Genomic DNA, 18,202 nt, shown 5'->3' with positions numbered 1-18,202 from the left:
CATTATTTCAAGTTCACAAAAAAAAAAATTTAATATTTTTTTACATTTACCAAACTTAGTAACATTTTGTTAGCTAATTCTGATTAAAAAACACACTAATGTTAAAGCTGATTTCAACTGCATAACACACAACCAACCGTCGAGTTTAACAGAAACGTCAGCTCCAAGTTCTGCTCAAGTGATATCAGACGTTTCCTATTTCCCACTTCTGAAGTCGGTATTACGAGCTCATCGCTCATCGCGTTTAAATTTTGACTTGAGATAGCAACCTATTTTTTTTTAACTAGGAAACTAGGATTTACGATAATTCCCAATTTCCCATGGCATTTTGTAGTCTTACAGTAATACGGAACAAGACATTATTTTAAGAGTTCACAAAACCATATATTTCATAATTTTTTCATTTAACCTAACTTAATAACATTTAATTCGCTAATTCTGATTAAAAACACACTAATCTCAAAGCTAATTTGAACAGCGTAACACGACCAACCATCGAGTTCAATAGAAACGTCAGCTCCAAGTTCTGCTTAAGTGATATCGGACGTTTCCTATTCCCCACTTCATCGCTCATCGCGTTCAAATTGACTTGAGAGGGCTTCCTATTTTTTTAAAACTAGGAAACTAGGATTTACAATAATTCCCAATTTTTCCATGGCATTCATTTTTGTAGTCTTATCCAACATACATTAAACAAGACATTATTTTTAGAGTTAAAAAAACATATATTTCATCCTTTTTACATTTAACCTAACTTAATAACATTTAATTTGCAAATTATTATTTAAAACGCGCTAATTTGAACTGCGTAAAACGACCAACCGTCGAGTTCAACAGAAACGTCAGCTAAGTTCTGCTCAAGTGATATCAGACGTTTCCTATTTCCCACTTCTGAAGTCGGTATTACGAGCTCATCGCTCATCGCGTTTAAATTTTGACTTGAGATAGCAACCTATTTTTTTTTAACTAGGAAACTAGGATTTACGATAATTCCCAATTTCCCATGGCATTTTGTAGTCTTACAGTAATACGGAACAAGACATTATTTTAAGAGTTCACAAAACCATATATTTCATAATTTTTTCATTTAACCTAACTTAATAACATTTAATTCGCTAATTCTGATTAAAAACACACTAATCTCAAAGCTAATTTGAACAGCGTAACACGACCAACCATCGAGTTCAATAGAAACGTCAGCTCCAAGTTCTGCTTAAGTGATATCGGACGTTTCCTATTCCCCACTTCATCGCTCATCGCGTTCAAATTGACTTGAGAGGGCTTCCTATTTTTTTAAAACTAGGAAACTAGGATTTACAATAATTCCCAATTTTTCCATGGCATTCATTTTTGTAGTCTTATCCAACATACATTAAACAAGACATTATTTTTAGAGTTAAAAAAACATATATTTCATCCTTTTTACATTTAACCTAACTTAATAACATTTAATTTGCAAATTATTATTTAAAACGCGCTAATTTGAACTGCGTAAAACGACCAACCGTCGAGTTCAACAGAAACGTCAGCTAAGTTCTGCTCAAGTGATAACGGACGTTTCCTATTCCCCACTTCTGAAGTCGGTATTACGAGTTCATCGCATTCAAATTGACTTGAGAGGGCTTCCTATTTTTTTTTTTTTACTAGGAAACTAGGATTTACGATGATTCCCAATTTCCCATGGCTTTAATTATTGTCTTATCCAACACTGTTAACAAGACATTATATTAAGAGTTCACAAAACCATATAATTTTTACATTTAACCTAACTTAATAACATTTAATTCGCTAACCCTGATTGAAAACGCAATAATTCAAAACCTTATTTGAACTGCATTACCGTCGAGTTTACCGGACACGCCAGAAATCCAGTCAGATCTGCCTTACCTGTGGCGTTGCGTGTACGCGGGCATTTCTCAGAGATATCAGGATGATCTGACCAGCGGAGTCCACGGAGACATTGATCTTCACTTGATATCCAAATAAAAGTAGTTATAAGCAGTATTTTACTCCAGTTTATGGACGCGCGTTAAGAGATCCCAACGTCCGTGAAGAAGATGCGCGAGAGAGCAACTGAACTGACTCCCACTCGCGCGCTCTGACTGACTGGGAGTGTTTGCGCGCCAATCACGCGCCTCCCGCCTTTTCTTCTCACAAGAGGCTCAGGCTCGCTCATTCACTCCGTGTTTGTGATTGACAACCGTGTTTACTATCAAGGGTGAGTGACTACAGCTAGTGCGGATACTGTCTGTGATCACATTCACAGGTAACCGATTTAACCAGCCTTCAGTTATGGAAGCACATTTGTGCCAAAATTACTACATAAAAATCCATAGTTATTATGTAAAAAGCTCAAATATGACATACTATGACATGAAATGTTGAAATGATGATATGAAATCAAAGTGAAAACACACACAAAGTCATAAATATTATATACAAATTATGATGTAAAATCAAAGAGATAACACAAAGTCAAACTAATGACAGAAAACTATAAATTATGACATGCTATGACATGAAATATTGAAATTATGAAATTAAATCAAAGTGATGACACATACAAAGTAACAAATATGACATAACAATATAAATTATGGCATACTATGACATTAAATGTTGAAATAAGGATCTAAAATCAAAGTGATGACATACAAAGTCATAAATATGACATAAAAATCAAAATTATGAAATACAATAACATGAAATGTTGAAATTAGGATGTAAAATCAAAGTGATGACACATACAAAGTCATAATTATGACATAAAAATATAAATTATGGCATACTATGACATGAAATGTTGAAATTAGGATGTAAAATCAAAGTGATGACATACAAAGTCATAATTATGACATAAAAATATAAATTATGGCATACTATGACATGAAATGTTGAAATGATGATCTAAAATCAAAGTGATGACACATACAAAGTCATAATTATGACATAAAAAGATAAATTATGATATACTATGGCATGAAATGTTGAAATTATGATTAAAAAAAATCAAATTGATGTCATTATAAGATTAAAATTATGACTTTCTATGCCTGTCATAACAGTATGTTATAACTTGGACATTTTATGTTGTAATTTGGACTTTTTAAGTCATAATTTTGCAGTTTCTTTTAAAGTCATAACTTTATTATGTCATAGTTATGATTTACAGTAGCATGATTTGTCATCTGATGTGGCAGAAATGGGCTTTACACTAGCTCTTGTAACAACGTGTAAAATAACCATATAGTAGCTAAATGGCAGCTTTGTAATTGTTAGTATAGTTTAGTATTTTGAGATGCTTTCATCACCTGAACGTGTTCAAAAACCCTCTGTATAAATATATAAAGGTTGACAGGAGTGAAGCTAGTTGCCAGTTCTGTTGATGTGCCACACGTCAGCTCTCAAAATTAGTTTTTTGAACACCTAAAAGTTCTGTATTCAAACAGTATCACCAAGGTCGTGGGTTTGATTCCCAGAGAATGAACTGAAGCCCCTTTCACACTGCGATTCCAGCAAATACACGGATAATGCGACCCGGCATTTGTTCCCGGGCCGCTAGATTTGGTCCATTCACACTGCCAGGGAAATACCGTAATATGTGCGCTTTCACACACAACCCGTAACGGTCCCGGGTCGAGTTGACACGTGACATCCGGATGTGACGTATAACGGCGAGCGATCTCAGCTTCAGCGCGGAAAGTACACTCTAAAAATTGCTGGGTTAAAAACAACCCAAGTTGGGTTGAAAATGCACCGACCCAACAATTGGGTTGTTTTAACCCAATGGTTGAGTTGTTCTTACCCAGCAATTGGGTTGTCTTAAGCAACATTTAACCCAACCACTGGGTTAAAACAACTCAACCATTGGGTTAAAACAACTCAACCATTGGGTTAAAACAACTCAATTGTTGGGTCGGTGCATTTTCAACCCAACTTGGGTTGTTTTTAACCCAGCATTTTTTAGAGTGTAAGGAGCTCCGTGGTCTCGACTTGTGTCCAGTTTGCGCTCATTTCTGCTTGTTTAATTTTAGTTTCTTTTGTATACGAACACTCTCTGCGTTTAAAACACCGACGAGCTCTTCTGGCACTGCAGGGGTGTGTTATTGAAGAAACAAGCTCTAGGAGTCGCACGATAACTACGCACACGTTGCGGCATTAGTTTCGGCTTTTGTTCACACAGCGCTCGTCCCGGGTCGAATCCCGCAATATTACTAGGTCCCCGACCCGGGTCGAATTCGGTAATCAATTCCGGGACGTGGTTGATTTCACACAGAAGGAGACCCGGCAATGCTCCGGGAATATTGCGGGTCCGACGTGCAGTGTGAAAGGGGCTTGAGAAGTCACTTTTGGATAAAAACATTTGTTTCACATTGCACTTAGATCACGTTTAACATTTGTTTTATGTATATTTATGGCACTTTTCATCTGTAAAATAGGCACAATGACTATTTTGAATTGGAAAATTGGATCCGGGGGTTTTAAATAGTATTTATGCAAGAGGGTCAAAGCTGATGGTCCCTGTGCCATATTTAAAGGGATACTCCACCACTAAGTTATTCCCTTAACTAAAAAGAGTTGATACATCCTTCTCTCGTCTCAGTGTGTGCACTTAATCGCTCTGACATTTAAATAGCATTTAGCTTAGCCCACTAAGCCCAGTTCATTCACTATGGTACCAAACACAGATCAAGTTAGAAGAGACCAAACTCCTCCACGTTTTCCCTATTTAAATAGTCACATGAATAGCTGAACGACCAAGTATGGTGACACAAAATAAAACGTGGCGCTTTTCTAAGCGGGTTAAAAAGGAGAACTATAATGAATAGCGGAATAGCACTTCTGAGAGTACTTCGACTTGATGCAGTAAAAAGTCCCGACTGAAAAATCCTTCCTCCTATTGATGGAAATGAGTGATTTGAGGGAGGATCACTCAAAAGTAATCGGGTCAGGTTACATTTTTTGTTTGATCGGTTCATGAAAAAGGTTATCCCACCCATCTCAAACCGATTACAATTTCATTCGGTTTGGGAATTTTTATTCCGATTGAGGTGTTTATATGGAGTATTTTCTTTTGGATTGGACTTTTAAACCAATTACAGTGCTCCATGTAAACGCGCCTAATGACGAGCAGCATCCGTGGTCCACGCGGATTCCCAACACAGATTATTTGCATTTGTAAAAGTAGATATGATTTTATGAATATTTATAGCCTACTTTTATATTTCGGAGCAACTAACTCCACTCCTACCATAAACCTACCCACATCTAAACAATATAAAACACACAACAGGCAAATAAATCAGTTATTTTTTGCCAAAACGGACCAGAAACAGTATAGAAGCATTAACTCATATTGCATTACAAGCCTTCTGAAGTCATACGATATCTTCATGTGAAGAACAGAGTTGATCTTAATGTTTTAATCATTGAAATGATGATCGCGCTCCACACACGCACTCATTCATATTTCTCATTTAAATGATACACACGACTCATCAGCATGACGCGATCGGTCACGAGACACGAGAGCCAATGGCATTTTACAATCAAAGCTGACGTAATGGCGGGATCGGTCACGAGACACACGACAGCCAATGCTGTCAAAGCTGACCTGACGTTTCTTCCGGCAGCAATATTTGAAATGTATTAATCGTTGGCGGATGGATTTGACGTTTCTGATCGCTTTTGGGGATTTTCTTCACACAAATCAATCGTTTGTCCTCGGAACACTTCTGCCTGTTATATCCTGTTTTTTATAATACACAAATGGGTACACTCTAAAAAGTTCTGAGTAAAAACAACCCAATGTTGGGTCAAATATGGACTAACCCAGAAGTTGGGTTGTTTTAACCCATCAATTGGGTTGTCTTAAGCAAATATTTACCTCAACCGCAGGATTAAAACAACCCAATTGCTGGGTTAGTACATATTTGACCCAACATTGGGTTAAAACAACCCAGCATTTTTTTAGAGTGTATACTCTAAAAAATGCTGGGTTGTTTTAACCCAATGTTGGGTCAAATATGGAACCATTCAAACAACCCAATTTCTGGGTTTGTCCATTTTCAACCCAACTTGGGTTGTTTTTAACCCAGCATTTTTTAGAAGTTTGTAAATAAAATTATGCTGATTGAATCAAACAGACGAATTTGAAAGTTTTTGGAACAGGGAATCCGTGTGTGGACCACGGATGCTGCTTGTCATTGACTTACATTGGCAACACATATTTGTGATTAGTACATATTTGACCCAACATTGGGTTAAAACAACTCAGCATCTCCATACACTCTAAAAAAATGCTGGGTTGTTTTAACCCAATGTTGGGTCAAATATGGACCCATTCAAACAACCCGATTTCTGGGTTTGTCCATTTTCAACCCAACTTGTTGTTTTTTTTAAAACATCAGAAACATCGTCATTGACTTACATTGGCATCACTTCCGAGGACCCATCACGGAATTTTCAGCGATTCCGTGAACACTCTAAAAAATGCTGGGTTAAAAACAACCCAAGTTGGGTTGAAAATGGACAAACCCAGAAATTTGGTTGTTTAAATGGGTCCATTCAATGGGTTCAAAAAACCCAATTTCTGGGTTTGTCCATTTTCAGCCCAACTTGGGTTGTTTTTAACCCAGCATTTTTTATAGTGTGAAATTACCACAGGTTTTTGAGTTAAGGGTCCGTGTTCATTTCACAGAATTCTGTGAGGTCAGGTTGTAGTTTAATATGAAAAAGTGGTGGAGTATCCCTTTAATGGATCCTTTAGCTTTAGTCCACACACTGTACGAATATGAAGATTCCTTTGTCACAGATAAACACATCACATCCGATCCAGTCCCACGCACTAATTTGGACTGTATCCCCCACACTCTCGACACACTAGTGCTCTTTATCCCCAGGCACAAGGCATCCCTATGCATTAGACATCAAAGACACTTGAGATCTTTGCTCAGATGCTGCCAAAAGAAAAATTGGGAGGAAAGGCAGAAAATGAAGCTTCTGCCCTCCATCTGCCTCTGCTGTGACAAGAGTTTCATGTATTCCACATCACACCAAATCCACAACAACCAGCAGCGGCGGTCTACAGACCTAATGTCTAAATCTAGCAGCGTTGAATTATGCATCTGAGTTTATTGGTGGAGTAGAAGCTGGTGAAATCAAGAGCTGATGGCTGACCTTCTATAGATGTTCATATCTGGCTGCAATCAAGCAAAACTCAAGGAAAAGCTGTAATTTAGGAAACGTTTTCACAATCCTTTGAATATGCAAGGAGTGTTAATGTCATCATGATGATATGTAATAATACAATTTCATGTAGCAAATGAATAAAAACACCTAATAAGCATTGATCAAACGTATTAGCGTGTAGCAATGAAACCCTATTGTTATTGTTAGGATTTTAAAAAGGGGTAGTTCACCCGAAAATGAAATGTCTGTCATTAACTCCTCTCCCTAATGTCGCTCCACACCCGTAAGACCTCCGTTCATCTTCACACACAGTTTAAGATATTTTATATTTAGTCCGAGAGCGTATGGAAGTGTATGCACACTATACTGTCCATGTCCAGAAAGGGAATAAAAACATCATCACAGTAGTCCATATGAGACATCAGTGGGTTAATTAGAGTCTCTTGAAGCATCAGAAATACATTTGGGTCCAAAAATAACAAAAACTACGACTTTATTCAGCATTGGCTTCTCTTCCGCGTTTGTGTTCAATCCTCAGATAAAGATTCATTTAAATGAATCTTCGAATCGCAAATGTGATTTCAGCAGTTTGACACATGATCCGAATCATGAATCAATACACTGATTCATAACCGTTTGAAGCCAATGCTGAATAAAGTCGTAGTTTTTGTTATTTTTGGACCCAAATGTATTTCTGATGCTTCAAGAGACTCTAATTAACCCACTGATGTCTCATATGGACTACTGTGATGATGTTTTTATTCCCTTTCTGGACATGGACAGTATAGTGTGCATACACTTGCATACGCTCTCGGACTAAATATAAAATATCTTAAACTGTGCAGGCTTATAAGTAGGCCTATCTTTTTAAATTAAAATAGCCTAAACATCCTCAAATTATTAGCTAAACTGCATTAATGTTTTTGAGTTGAGAGTTTTAAAATTAACAAAATATTTTGAATTAAAATAACATTTTGGCCATGGAAATGAATGAATAAACTTTATTAAAAAAATATCTGAGAAGTATTTTATTCAATTTTGTTTTTATGGATATTTTGATATATTTATTCTAAAACATAAAAAGGATATGATTGTCAGCAATGTACTGTGTAAGGCAAAAATGCATTTATAGTGTCTTGTATATTAATATTTTTAATGTCTTTGACAGTGTTAAACATGGTAGTGGTGCACTGTAAACCCGAACGTTCAAATTAAGTAAATAGATTAAGTACACTGTAAAAAAGAATGGTTGTTTTTTGTTGGTTTAACTTAAAGTTAGTAACCTGGTTGCCTTAAAATTTTGAGTTTATTGAAATTTAAAATTTGAGTTGATACAATGAACGAAAGCCTGCGCTGACGTCAGCATTTGTGGCGTTGCTCCGACTAAGCTTTTCAAACCGGAAGACAGAAATCGCTCTGAAAAATGCAAAAATAACTATTTTCACATATGAATACCATTAATGAGTACCCTTAGTGTTTTCAATGATGTGCAGCCTATACATATCTGTTTACATCTCAAAAAAAGTGTTTTGGGGTTTCATGACCCTTTAAGTTCTAGAAAATTGTGACTTTTAAGTTAATCAAAGTTAGTCAATCAATTGCCTCAATTTTTTTAGTTCTGGTAACTTATTTGGGTTTACAGTGTAATATGCATGTAAATGATATGCAGATGAGGTTATGCATAGTAAAACTAGGTGTTGTAAACTCCATAGAGTGCCGAAGTCATGACGTCACTTTGTAGGCCAACCCGGAAATTAGCGGCGCATGGGTTCCCTCGATCAAAAGCCGTTGCATTTTCCCCATAGACTTTTGGACAATCGCAAAAAATAAGATCTGTGTTCAACAAAGAGTTATGACCCTTACACGTTTTGTCTATTAAGATAATCTTTGCAAGTGAATCCAAAATGTACACCGTTTGAAGCCTAAATAAAGCCGTCAGATATAAAATGCTAACGGTAGGCTATAAACGGACTACAGCACACAGTCGCGGATCTACGTCATCATCAAGCTTCCTCAAACTTTATTTAAAAAACACGTTTGCTCATTATGATCTGCGCTGTGTGTGAACACATCCACTTTTTCATGATAAATATTGACCATTCGTTTTTTCCAAAAATGTTAGAAACTAATTGAGTTCATGCGTGCCTCTCTGAGATTTGTTTTCTTGTTTGTTAATGTTTTATTTATTCGTTTATAATTTTGTTAGTTTATATGAACCTTAATATTATTGTCTTTGTGATTAAGATTAGGCTATTATGCCTGATCACCGTGCCCCAAATAGACTTTAAAGATCATCTTTCACTGTATTATGTTTGATTGTATGTTTGCTAATTCGCCAGAAAGAAAAAAAACATGTTTTTACCACCTCAGAAGCACTCACGACGTAAGCTATAACTTAGCCGAATCAATTTACAATCGTATGTCCTTTTCCTCAGACAATTGATCATAATCGAGGAGAGAAGCACTATAAATCTGGACATGTAGAACAGCGCAGCTTTCATTCGACGACTTGTGCTTCCATCTCGGGACAAAACCAAACACTACAGTCTCTCCTCAGAAATGAAGAACTGGTAATCGCTTACCTATCACACATTTCTGTGTACAGCAATATTTGGAAACACTACTATTTAAAAGGACTAAATATATAACTTTATGTATATTAACAGGAAGGTAAACTTCTAAGAACGTGAGGCTGAAACGCAGGCTAGTTTTTATTTTTATTAAACATTTACTTACAGAATTCAAGAGTGACTGAAACGCGGGCCGGTGAGATTTCCCGTTTGTCACGATGACGTCTAAAGTCCCGGCCAAAGGATGTAGTCCCTTTTAGCAACTTGTTAGCAGCCGCCGTTTTTAAGACACAATAAAGTTTAAAAAAATCACAAGCAGGTTAGAACGAGTGTTTTATGTCATAGATCAAAACGTGAAAATATTTAGAGGCTTTGTTAACCACAGACCTTATTTCAGGTGATTTAGCAAAAACGTCTCGGTTACGTATGTAACCCTCGTTCCCTGAAGGAGGGAACGGAGACGTACGTCAGAACTGAACCGACGAATGGGATCTTACTTTAGAGACCAATCCTACTTCGAGCATCTAACAACGAGCCAATGAAATTTGGCATGCGATCACGCATTCCACGCTCCGCCCCGCAGCGCGGGTATAAATAGGAAGTGGAATGGTAGATCAGCGCTTTTTCTGCTGAGGAGCCGAAAGGTGACCGGACTCCCAGCGGAAGCACAGCATCTGGCGACGGGACGTACGTCTCCGTTCCCTCCTTCAGGGAACGAGGGTTACATACGTAACCGAGACGTTCCCTTTCAGTCGGTCACGTTCGACGTACGTCAGAACTGAACCGACGAATGGGATCCCTATGGAAAACGCCAGGATGCTGGCCCTTCCAGCGTCCTGCTTGAGCGCACTGGACCGTCTAGTGTGGTACGGAAGTCAGGGCTCCAAGCAGGGAGTACAGTCACTGCTGTTTCTGCAAGACCCACTCAGAATGACTATTGGATAACGCTGGGAAAGCGTGCCTACCTCGTTCTTGAGAGAGAGGGTACGCTGCGGGGCCACGTCCTTCAGGAAGGAGAGGTGGCAGAATACACATAAGGACTAACCTGGCAGGGTAGTGCAACATATGGCAGTCTCTGGGGTGGTTCCAGCCTGATTGAAGGGGGGAAAGAACACGCCCAGAGACGACAGAGCGGGCTCCGTCGAGGGAAAGACACGGGGCTAGCCCGAAGGGTAGCTGGTACCGTGGAAGAATACACATATGGGGTTGCCGTGAGGGAACCGCTACATATGGAACCCAGCCTACAGCCACGTTTCACAAGCATACGGGTGCAGGCCTGGCGTCAGACGGTCCGCAACGTCTGACACCGGAGGGGTGACGGAGGAGCTCGACAGGGTTAGCCGGTTTCCCGGGGAACACAACTGGAGACAATAGACGCACGTATCCGGCCCAGAGGGCGGGAGTGGCGTTTCGCAAGCCGACACTTAGAACGGGCACTTAGCGCTCCTGGCCACTGGGGGCGAGGATGTGGGAAGATACCGGCTCTACACGTAAGCTATAGAATCTAGCAAACGTGTTAGGTGTCGCCCAGCCCGCAGCTCTACATATGTCTGTCAGCGAGGCGCCTTGAGCCAGCGCCCAGGAAGAAGCAACACTCCGAGTGGAGTGAGCTCTTACACCGAACGGGCAAGGCACGTCTTGGGACTGGTAGGCCAAGACTATAGCATCCACTATCCAGTGGGCTAACCTCTGCTTGGAGACAGCCTTTCCCTTCTGCTGGCCTCCGTAACAGACGAAGAGTTGCTCTGAGGTCCGAAGGCTTTGGGTCCGGTCAACGTAAGCGCGAAGAGCGCGGACCGGACACAGCAAAGCCAGGGCTGGGTCTGCCTCCTCCGAAGGCAGCGCTTGCAGGTTCACCACCTGATCCCGGAAGGGAGTGGTAGGAACCTTGGGCACATATCCGGGCCGGGGTCTCAGGACGACGTGAGAGTTACCTGGCCCGAACTCTAGGCACGATTCGTTGACCGAAAGTGCATGCAGGTCCCCTACCCTCTTGATCGAGGCCAATGCCGCCAGGAGCACTGTCTTCATTGACAAGATTTCCAACTCACAAGACGCCAAGGGCTCGAAGGGAGGGCTCTGAAGTGCTCGGAGCACTAGAGCTAAGTCCCAAGAGGGTATCGAGGATGGACGAGGAGGATTTAGTCTCCTCGCACCTCTGAGGAACCTGACGATTAGGTCGTGCTTCCCCACGGACTTACCTTCTACTACATCATGGTACGCTGCTATTGCTGCAGCATATACCTTGAGGGTGGAGGGAGACAGCCTTCTCTCCAACCCATCTTGCAGGAAGGAAAGCACGACACTGATCGAACACCTTCGGGGGTCTTCCCGGCGGGAAGCGCACCACTCAACGAACAGGTTCCACTTCAGAGCATAGAGGCGCCTCGTAGAGGGGGCTCTAGCTGAAGCGATGGTATCTACGACAGCTTGTGGTAGTCCATCTAGAACCTCCGCGTCCCGTCCAGGGACCAGACATGAAGATTCCAGAGGTCTGGACGCGGGTGCCATAGCGTGCCCCGTCCCTGAGAAGAAGGTCCTTCCTCAGGGGAATCGGCCAAGGAGGGGCTGTCGCGAGGAGTGTGAGTTCTGGGAACCAGGTCCGGTTGGGCCAATACGGCGCAACTAACAAGACCTGCTCCTCGTCCTCCCTGACCTTGCACAGAGTCTGTGCAAGAAGGCTCACTGGGGGGAACGCATACTTGCGTAGGTCCCGGGGCCAGCTGTGCGCCAGTGCATCTGTGCCGAGGGTACCCCCGGTCAGGGAATAGTACCACTGGCAATGGGTCGAGTCCGGAGAGGCAAACAGGTCGACCTGTGCGGCTCCGAACTGGTCCCATATCAGCTGGACCGCCTGGGGGTGGAGTCGCCACTCTCCCGGAGGTGTCGGCTGACGAGAGAGCTCGTCGGCTGTCTGGTTCAGCACACCAGGGACATGAATGGCCCGAAGCGACCTCAGCTGCTTCTGACTCCACAGGAGGAGGTGGCGGGCGAGTTGGAGCAGACGACGGGAGCGTAGACCACCCTGACGGTTGATGTACGCAACGGCCGTGGTGCTGTCCGTACGGACCAGTACATGCTTGCCACGCAGCGGCCCCTTGAGGCGGCGGAGTGCCAGATGTACTGCCAGTAACTCGAGGCAATTGATATGCCAATGCAATTGCGGCCCCGTCCACAGACCAGCAACTGCATGCCCGTTGTACGTGGCCCCCCAGCCCGTGGTGGAGGCATCCGTGAATAGCACAGCATGCCTGGACACTTGTTCTAGGGGCACCCCGGCCCGGAGAAACGAAGTGCTGGACCACGGGCTGAAGGTTTGGCGGCAGTAAGGAGTCACTGGGACCCGGTACTGACCGCTCTGCCACGCCCACCTCGGGACTCGGCCATTGAGCCAGCGTTGAAGCGGTCTCATATGAAGCAATCCGAGCGGCGTGACCGCGGCTGCAGATGCCATATGCCCCAGGAGCCTCTGAAAGAATTTCAGTGGGACCGCTGTCCTGCTCTTGAACATATTCAAGCAGTTCAACACCGACTGGACTCGCTCCTCTGTGAGGCGCGCCGTCCGGTTGACCGAGTCCAGCTCCATACCGAGATAAGAGATCCTCTGTGTGGGACAGAGTTTGCTCTTCTCTCGGTTGACCCGAAGGCCCAACTGGCTGAGGTGACTGAGCACCAGGTCCCTGTGTTCGCACAACTGGTCCTTCGACTGGGCTAGGATCAGCCAATCGTCGAGGTAGTTGAGAATCCGAACGCCGCGTTCTCTGAGTGGAACAATGGCTGCCTCCGCGACCTTCGTAAAGACGCGGGGCGACAGGGACAGCCCGAAGGGCAGGACCTTGTACTGATATGCTTTCCCCTCGAACGCAAAGCGTAGGAACGGTCTGTGTCGAGGGAGAATAGACACATGGAAGTACGCGTCCTTCAGGTCGATCGCTGCAAACCAATCCTGGGGACGGATGCATTGGAAAATGCGTTTCTGCGTCAACATCCTGAACGGGAGCTTGTGCAGGGCCCGATTCAGAACTCGCAGGTCCAGGATTGGCCGTAACCCACCCCCTTTCTTGGGCACAATGAAGTAGGGGCTGTAAAACCCCGTCTTCATATCGGCTGGAGGAACCGGCTCGATCGCGTCCTTCGCCAGTAGGACCTCGATCTCTGACCGCAAGACTTGAGCATCGCTGCTTCGCACGGAGGTGAAGAGGATGCCCTTGTACTTGGGTGGCCGGCGTGCGAACTGAATCGCGTAGCCGAGTCTGATGGTACGGCTGAGCCAGCGAGACGGCCTAGGGAGACCTAGCCAGGCCCCCAGAGACCGTACAAGCGGGACCAACGGCACCACAGACGTGCCCGGGGTGGGGCAGCGAAGCGGAGTACTCTGGCCCGACTCGGGAGGCCCGGAGGCGGCCCGTAGTGTTGCCTGAGCACTCCTGGTTTGGACAGAGAGTGGGTGAGAAGGCCCGGGGGCGTCCTCGGAGCCCACTCTGCTGTCCACTGCCCGGAGGCAGGGAAGTGAAGCACTCAGCCCCGACCCGGAAGGCCCGTGGGCGGCCCGGAGTGTTGACTGAGTGCTCACAAGAGAGGCAGTGTGTGGGTGAGAAGGCCCGGGGGCGTCCTCGAGGCCCACACAGCTGCCCCCTGGCGACGGGAGGGTAGGAAAGGAGTGACAAGGCCCGTGGGCGTCGCACACTGCCAACCTGACCCCCTTGGGGCCCAGAGAGAGAGGAAACTGCTCTTAAATGTGGGTACCGCTGGACTCCAGAGAGCCAGTGGCAGAACCGAAACCAGTCAGGGCCCCCCGGTCCTCCTCCGGGGGGGTGGGGGAGGGATGCGAACATCGTCTCCCCCGAGCAGCTCCTGTTCTCCCTAGCCGGCCCGTCTCAGGGCCGCGTCCCCTTGCGCTTGCCTGCCGGTTAGCGGGCCCTGGACGGGTTGGGCGTCCCTCGCGTCCGGCACCCTGCTCCTCCAGTGGAGGCTGCTGCTCGGCTCTAGCAGGGTGGAGGCGGACGCAGGAGGGGATGCCCTCGGCGACGAGCCGGCAGAGGCGCTGCGACCGACGACCGAGCAGCTGGTCGTCGGCACCCTGGTGCAACGCCTCCGTCTGCTCTTGGGCCACCAAGAACTGCTGGGCAAAGTTCTCGATGGTGCCGCCGAGGAGGCCAGCCCGACAGACAGGCTTTTCTTGCGCATATCTGTCAGGTTAGCCCCCTATTCCTGGACCACTAGTGTGGACATCGCCTGACCCAGGGAGCGTGCAGTGATTTTCGTCGCCCATAGGGCGAGGTCCAACACCGCACGCAGTTCCTGCACAACCCCTGGGCTGGGACTACCCTCGTGCGTGCAGGGCAGAGGGCAGTGAGAGAGGGAAAACAATGATACTTTTTTTTTTTTTCATTTTTGGCCCTTTTGACCCTCCATATTTCCCTCTCTCCGATGCAGCAATTGACATCTGTCCTCTGCCAGAGCCAAAAATGAAACGCTAGCCCTTTTTCTCTTTAGGATCAGCGATTCCACCTTCAACTACCAGCAGGCATGCGAGACAGTGAACGTGGCCGTCAGAACGGCACACAGCGCACTGAGCGCTCAAGCCTCTATGAAGAAGGCAAGGCGAACAATGCCCTGACGTGGTCGTGTTCTCATGAGAGAATCCGTACCACCCACGAACAGAGTCTCAGCATGCTTTTGATGCGATAGAGGAGTGGGGGCCCGAGGGGATTTACCCGGCGGGGAATCCCCACTGTAATCCTCAGGCCACCAGCGCTTATCAGCCAAAGTAGCCCTTTTCCAGTAACACTAGAAATGAACTAGATCGGGGGATAGGCGAAGGGACTCGACCCCATCTGAGGTTTCATAGTCTCGACCGCGCATCTAGAGCGCCGACTGACGCGCGCCGGTTGTCGTGACAACCACCGCTGTCAGCCGGCCGCTCGACGGCACACGGCGCGCTGAACACTCGAGCCCTTTATGAGAAGGGGGAGACGAACAACGCGCCGACGTGACCATGTTCTTTTACCAGAACATGAATCACCCACGATCGCAATCTCACATGCGCTCGTGGCCGTCAAGAGGACAGGAAACAGTTGCATACCAGGAATACACGGTTTGAATGACATCTTGAAAAAGACGCAGGGTCAAACCGTGTTGCTCTTTTGTGAATGGAAAGCTGCTCTTTTAGTGTGCTGAAGCACTCAGGGAGATGACCGCGGCTCCACACAGTTCGTTCTGCAAGCCTGTGTGAGCTCTCAGTGATGTGTATGTAACGCCCAGCGAACCAACAGTTTGTATAGGAAACGCTCAGCGAACCAACAGTTTGTATGGGAAACGCTCAGCGAACCAACAAGCTCCTTTAGATCGCTTGATCACTGATCAGACGGTCTCTCACTGACGCGCCGTATCACCCGCACTGGCAGACTCTCTCACTCAACACTCTTTGACTCATAGTCAGACACTCTTCGCAGGAAACAGTAAGCACTGTTCGGCTCCGAAGTAGAAAGCGCTGATCTACCATTCCACTTCCTATTTATACCCGCGCTGCGGGGCGGAGCGTGGAATGCGTGATCGCATGCCAAATTTCATTGGCTCGTTGTTAGATGCTCGAAGTAGGATTGGTCTCTAAAGTAAGATCCCATTCGTCGGTTCAGTTCTGACGTACGTCGAACGTGACCGACTGAAAGGGAACCCGTAGACTTTAGAGCGAGGGAACCGGAAGTGCTAAAATGCTAACTCACTTCCGCGTTTTGGCCTACAAAGTGACGTCATGACTTCGGCACTCTATATAGGGTGATTTTAGGGAGGAGACCGGGTGGAGATGCACGTACACACAATCTTCTGCTGGCTGGGATTTATAAAGGGATTTTTGCGCAGGTTCTTGCGTGGTTTTATAAATCAGAATTTTTTTGTGCGTACGCAAAATCTAGCTTTTGTACGTACGTACACTTTCTGGATTAAGTTTTATAAATGAGACCCCAGATAACTTTGAACAAGATTTCTATTAATGTTACTGGAAGAACATTTTTTTATTCATAACTTTGAGAGAACGTCCACTGTTATCTGGGATGTTCAAAGTCACTGTATCTCAATGCTCACTGTATGTTTCACACTGATACAAATCACAAAAGAAATTAAGCATGATATAATCTTCTCTAATCTCTAATCAAATGAGGAAATTGTTGTCTTGAGATTGTAGACTCGCACGTCGACAAGCACGGTTGAGAAAACCTGATGGAAATGCTGCACCGCATGCATAATGCAAACCCACTTTCCACTGAGAGTGTTTGCCACATAATTGGCTCCTAGACTCTCTATTGTCTGTGTGTTTTCAATTCTATCTCCTCCATCTCTCTTGCTCTCTTCTCCCTGGCTTCTTTTATTGATGATTAATCCTCCATATCTACCTCTCTGTTTCTTATCTTCCTCTCCGAATCACTTGCACCTCTTTCGATCTTTATCTGTGTTTCTCTCTCTCCTCCAATATTAGTTTTTTTCCCTCTCTTTCTGCATCCTCCTTTATCCCTGTGTTTGTTTTCCAAGCTCTCGTTCTCCATCTCAGTCCTCGAGGTGAAGAGGTTTTCTTCTCTGTCACAGAACTGGAGCTCATCGTCCCACGGCCTCACGCACTGCAAAGAGACAAATAAATTAAGAGAGCGACGGCAAGGAACAAACAGTTCTTATCACCTCTGACTGTGGGCGAGACAATTCACCACACATCTCAGGAGAAAAGATAAAAGGTAGTTTAATATTCTTGGTTACAGAATCTGCGTGTATGGAGTGAGATATAAAGTGCAGCATTGAGACGAACTACATCCGCCATTTTGTTACTGTCACTTCACTGCTATTCATAAATCCTCTCCCATGGCCTCATGGGATATAAAAGTGTTTATCAGATGCACACTTTAGAATCTCAATGGAAGGTCATCTGCTTGGGGTGAGGACCATAGATATTCATAATAAAGGCTAGATGTCTCGCGCACGCTGTTGGCCAATGGAGGTCACCCTCCGCAACTGGCGGCCATCTTGTCACAGGCAGCTCGCTCACTCGTAACAGTGTGTTTTAATGGTGCATGTACTTTTAAATACGCATAACTTGCTCAATTTTCAAACGATTTTCAAACTGTTTTGTTTGTTATAAATGTCAGAGATGTAGTTATGACTTCACACTCATGAATAATTATAACCATGGACTTCAATATGAAAGTAATATTGAACTGAACAGATAGGTGCAATAAAAAAGGTATTTATGTTAAATCAAAATATAGGCTACTAAAACTGTGTTCCGAATGGCAACATGAGAAATGTATTAATTTATATATACATTTCAACGTGTTAAAGCATCCAGATGTGTAGCCATGTTAATAACGTTTGTAAGAAACCAACCCATTTGTAAATCCGTCAAGATTTCAGCGAGATAAGAGTATTTATGTTCCTCCAGATCACTCATCTTACAC

The 18,202-nt window shown here is 44.4% G+C and overlaps 1 protein-coding gene across 2 annotated transcripts in view; it reads right to left on the bottom strand.

The window, feature by feature from the left end:
- LOC137044895 (gamma-aminobutyric acid receptor subunit pi) overlaps positions 1 to 2,221 on the bottom strand; it is a 126,657-nt gene extending 124,436 nt beyond the window's left edge. The window contains exon 1 of one of the 2 annotated variants that reach the window (XM_067421274.1): positions 1,888 to 2,221. The gene's annotated coding sequence lies outside the window, so the exon portion shown is untranslated. The remainder of the gene's footprint in view (positions 1 to 1,887) is intronic. The other variant, XM_067421273.1, reaches the window with a different exon arrangement.
- Between the last annotated feature and the right edge of the window lie 15,981 nt (positions 2,222 to 18,202).

Source organism: Pseudorasbora parva, chromosome 17 (genome assembly GCF_024679245.1).
Source record: "Pseudorasbora parva isolate DD20220531a chromosome 17, ASM2467924v1, whole genome shotgun sequence".
Classification (NCBI taxonomy): domain Eukaryota; kingdom Metazoa; phylum Chordata; class Actinopteri; order Cypriniformes; family Gobionidae; genus Pseudorasbora; species Pseudorasbora parva.
Note: the sequence above shows the minus strand (reverse complement) of the source record. Positions and strands in the feature narration are given on the sequence as shown.